Source organism: Arachis hypogaea, chromosome 20 (assembly GCF_003086295.3).
Source record: "Arachis hypogaea cultivar Tifrunner chromosome 20, arahy.Tifrunner.gnm2.J5K5, whole genome shotgun sequence".
NCBI classification, from domain to species: Eukaryota; Viridiplantae; Streptophyta; class Magnoliopsida; order Fabales; family Fabaceae; genus Arachis; species Arachis hypogaea.
The window spans coordinates 39462508-39467840 of NC_092055.1; the positions used below are offsets into that span (position 1 = coordinate 39462508).

The window sequence follows — 5333 nt, forward strand, 5'->3', positions numbered from 1 at the left end:
TAGTTCACCTCTGTTAACATCAATCACAGCTCTTGCTGTGGCTAGGAAGGGTCTTCCAAGGATGATGGATTCATCCTTATCCTCTCCAGTATCTAGGATTATGAAATCAGCAGGGATGTAAAGGCCTTCAACCTTTACTAATATGTCCTCTACTTGTCCATAAGCCTGTTTTCTAGAATTGTTTGCCATCTCTAATGAGATTTTAGCAGCTTGTACCTCAAAGATTCCCAGTTTCTCCATTACAGAGAGTGGCATGAGGTTTATTCCTGACCCAAGGTCATATAGAGCCTTCTCAAAGGTCATGGTGCCTATGGTACAATGTATTAGGAACTTTCCATGATCCTGTTTCTTCTGAGGCAATCTCAGTTGATCTAATGCATTTAGTTCATTGGTGAACAGGGGAGGTTCATCTCCCCAAGTCTCACTACCAAATAAATTGGCATTCAGCTTCATGATTGCACCAAGGAACTTGGAAACTTGCACTTCAGTAACATCCTCATTCTCTTTAGAAGAAGAATACTCATCAGAGCTCATGAAGGGCATAAGGAGGTTCAATGGAATCTCTATGGTCTCTAGATGAGTCTCAGATTCCTTTGGTTCCTCAGAGGGAAACTCCTTATTGATCACTGGACATCCCAGGAGGTCTTCCTCCTTGGGGTTCAGGTCCTCCCCTTCCAGCTTGGATTCGGCCATGATGGTTATATCAATGGCCTTGCACTCTCCTTTTGGATTTTCTTCTGTATTACTTGGGAGAGCACTAGGAGGGGTTTCAGTGATCTTCTTACTCAGCTGCCCCACTTGTGCCTCCAAATTTCTAATGGAGGACCTTGTTTCATTCATGAAACTCAGAGTGGCCTTAGATAGATCAGAGACTAAGTTTGCTAAATTAGAGGTGTTTTGTTCAGAGTTTTCTGTCTGTTGCTGAGTGGATGATGGAAAAGAATTACTATTGCTAAACCTGTTTCTTCCACCATTATTATAGCCTTGTTGAGGCTTTTGTTGATCCTTCCATGAGAAATTTGGGTGATTTCTCCATGAGGGATTATAGGTGTTTCCATATGGTTCACCCATGTAATTCACCTCTGCTATTGCAGGGTTCTCAGGATCATAAGCTTCTTCTTCAGAAGATGCCTCTTGAGTACTGTTGGATGCAGCTTGCATTCCATTCAAACTCTGAGAAATCATATTGACTTGCTGAGTCAATATTTTATTCTGCGCCAATATGGCATTCAGAGTATCAATTTCAAGAACTCCCTTCTTTTGAGGCGTCCCATTACTCACAGGATTCCTCTCAGAAGTGTACATGAACTGGTTATTAGCAACCATGTTAATGAGTTCTTGAGCTTCTGCAAGCATTTTCTTTAGGTGAATGGATCCACCTGCAGAAGTATCCAATGACATCTTAGCTAATTCAGACATACCATCATAGAATATATCCAGGATGGTCCATTCTGAAAGCATGTCAGAAGGACACTTTTTGGTCAGTTCCTTGTATCTCTCCCAAGCTTCATAGAGGGATTCACCTTCTTTCTATCTGAAGGTTTGAACATCCACTCTAAGCTTACTCAGCTTTTGAGGAGGAAAGAACTTGGCTAAGAAAGCCTTGACCAGCTTATCCCAAGAGTTCAGGCTATCCTTAGGTTGAGAGTCCAACCATATTCTAGCTCTGTCTCTTACAGTAAACGGGAAAAGTATGAGCCTGTAGATCTACTCCATTAGTCTTAACAGTGTCACATATCTGCAAGAATTCAGTTAAGAACTGAAAGGGATCTTCAGATGGAAGTCCATGAAACTTGTAGTTTTGTTGCATCAGAGAAACTAATTGAGGTTTCAGCTCAAAATTGTTTGCTCCAATGGCAGGGATGGAGATGCTTCTTCCATGTAAATTGGAATTAGGTGCAGTAAAGTCACCAAGCATCCTCCTTGCATTATTATTATTTTCGGCTGCCATCTCCTCTTCTTTTCAAAAATTCCTGTAAAGTTGTCTCTGGATTGTTGTATTTTAACTTCTCTTAGTTTCCTTTTCAGAGTCCTTTCAGGTTCAGAATCTGCTTCAACAAGAATGTTCTTGTCCTTGCTCCTGCTCATATGACAAAGAAGGGAATAACAAAGAAAATATGGAATCTTCTATGTCATAGTATAGAGATCCCTTTGTGTGAGTAGAAGAAGAAAAGAATGTAATGTAAGGAAAGAGAAGGGAGGAAAATCCAAACACAAGGGTGAGGATAGGAGCAGAGATATGAGGTGAGGAGAAGTGTTAGTAAGTAATTAAATAAATAGAAGGAGATGAGGGAGAGGAAATTTCGAAAATAATTTTTGAAAAGGAGTTGATGATTTTCGAAAATTAAAGGGGAAATAAAATTAAAATTAAAATTTAAAACAATTAATTAATTAAAAAGAAATTTTTTTTGAAAAAGAGGGAGGTATTTTTGAAAATTAGAGAGGGATAGTTAGTTAGGTAGTTTTGAAAGAGATAAGAAACAAACAAAAAGTTAATTAGTTAGTTGAAACAAATTTTGAAAATCAATTTTTAAAAGATAAGAAGATAAGAAGTTAGAAAAGATATTTAAAAAAGATATGATATGAAAAGGTATGATTAAAAAGATATGATTTTGAAAAAGATAAGATAAAAAGATATTTTTGATAAGATATGATTGAAATTAGTTTTGAAAAAGATTTAATTTTTAAAATCACAATTAATGACTTGATTCACAAGAAATCACAAGATATGATTCTAGAACTTAAAGTTTGAATCTTTCTTAACAAGTAAGTAACAAACTTGAAATTTTTGAATCAAAATATTAATTGTTGATGATATTTTCGAAAATTATGAGATAAAATTAAGAAAAAGATTTTTTGAAAAATAATTTTAAAATTTTCGAAAATAAATAAGAAAAATGAAAAAGATTTAATTTTTGAAAAAGATTTTGAAAAGATAAGATTTTTAAATTGAAAATTTGATTTGACTCATAAGAAACAACTAAATTTTAAAAAGTTTTGAAAAAGTCAACTCAAATTTTCGAAAATTTATGAGTGAAAAAGGGGAAAGATATTTTTTGAATTTTGAATTTTTAATGATGAAAGAGAAAAACATGAAAAAGACTCATAACATAAAAATTATGAATCAAAACACACAATGCATGCAAGAACACTATGAATGTCAAGATGAACACCAAGAACACTTTGAAGATCAAGATGAACATCAAGACTTATTTTTGAAAAATTTTCAAGAAAAGAAAACATGCAAGACACCAAACTTAAAAATTTTTCATGTATAGACACTATGAATGCAAGAATGCATATGAAAAACAAGAAAAGACACAAAAAAAAAGAAAATATGAGGATCAAACAAGAAGACTGGCCAAGAACAACTTGAAGATCATGAAGAACAGTATGAATGCATGAATTTTCGAAAAATGCATAAATTGTTTTTAGAAAAAAAAATGCAATTGACACCAAACTTAAAAATTGACTCAAGACTCAAACAAGAAATACAAAATATTTTTTATTTTTATGATTTTATAAATTTTTTTTTTATTTTTTCGAAAATTAATGTGAAAAAGAAAATTCCAGGAATCTTGCACTCTTAGTCTAAAGCTCCAATCTGAGGGTTAGACATGGCTTAATAGCCAGCCAAGCTTTAGAAGATACCAATCAGTCATACAATAACAAATTTGATTAGCAACAACTAGCTTGCTCTTGTAATGATGACTTGGGAGCGTCAGTCCAAATGAATTTAGACGTGGCTCTACAGCCAGCCAGGCTTTTACATGCTTCATGAAACACTAGAATTCATTCTTAAAAATTCTGAAGAAAAATATATTTTTTTTTTGAAAATATTTTTTTATGAAAAGAAAACGAAAAGAAAGTTACCTAATCTGAGCAACAAGATGAACTGTCAGTTGTCCAAACTCGAACAATCCCCGGCAACGGCGCCAAAAACTTGGTATACGAAATTGTTACTCTGAGGTTGTAAAATTTGTTGTTCGTTCTCTCCCTGGCAATTGTGCCAATAACTGGTGCACAATACCATGGTCCAAACATAACTTCACAACTTCGCACAACTAACCAGTAAGTGCACTGGGTCGTCCAAGTAATAAAACCTTACGTGAGTAAGGGTCGATCCTACTCCTTTCCATGGCAAGCTTTATATAGGGCATCACCGTTGTCAATGGCTACATCCCATCCTCTCTGTGAAAAAGGTCCAAATGCTCTGTCACGGCACGGCTAATCATCTGGAGGTTCTCGATCATACTGGAATAGGATTCACCCTCCTTTTGCGTCTGTCACTACGCCCAGCACTCGCGAGTTTGAAGTTCGTCACAGCCATCCCTTCCCAGATCCTACTCGGAATACCACAGACAAGGTTTAGACTTTCCGGATCTCAGGAATAGCCATCCATGGGTTCTAACTTATACCACGAAGATGCTAATAACTCGGACTCGGTCCCCTGTATTAGATATCCAAGAGATATCCATTCAATCTAAGGTAGAACGGAAGTGGTTGTCAGGCACGCATTCATGGGGGAATGATGATGACTGTCACGATCATCATATTCACAGTGAAGTGCGAATGAATATCTTAGAAGCAGAATAAGTTGAATTGAATAGAAAAACAGTAGTACTTTGCATTAATCTTTGAGGAACAGCAGAGCTCCACACCTTATTCTATGGAGTGCAGAAACTCTACCGTTGAGAAATACATAAGTGATAATGGAGTTCATTGGTCTCGGTCCCAGAGGGGAACCAGAGTAACCAAGACTGTGAATACAATGATAAAAAGTTCTATTTATACTAAACTAGTTACTAGGGTTTACAGAAGTAAGTAATTGATGCATAAATCCACTTCCGGGGCCCACTTGGTGTGTGCTTGGGCTGAGCTTGAATGTTACACGTGCAGAGGCTTCTTCTGGAGTTGAACGCCAAGTTGTAACGTGTTTTTGGCGTTCAACTCTAGTTCGTGATGTGTTTCTGGTATTTAACTCCAGACTACAGCGTAGAACTGGCGTTCAACGCCATTTTGCATCGTCTAAACTCGGCCAAAGTATGGACTATTATATATTACTGGAAAGCCCTGGATATCTACTTTGAGTGCAGGGAGGTTAGAATCCAACAGCATCAGCAGTCCTTCTTCAACCTCTGAATCTGATTTTTGCTCAAGTCCCTCAATTTCAGCCAGAAAATACCTAAAATCCCAGAAAAACACACAAACTCATAGTAAAGTCTAGAAATGTGAATTTAACATAAAAACTAATAAAAGCATCCCTAAAAGTAACTAGATCCTACTAAAAACATACTAAAAATAATGCCAAAAAGCGTATAAATTATCCGCTC

The 5333-nt window shown here is 36.2% G+C and overlaps 1 non-coding gene across 1 annotated transcript; it reads left to right on the top strand.

Moving 5' to 3' along the window:
- Positions 1-1455: 1455 nt before the first annotated feature.
- Positions 1456-1563, top strand: LOC112788746 (small nucleolar RNA R71). Its single transcript, XR_003196096.1, has one exon. It is a non-coding gene; the product is annotated as a small nucleolar RNA R71 (small nucleolar RNA).
- Positions 1564-5333: the final 3770 nt, after the last annotated feature.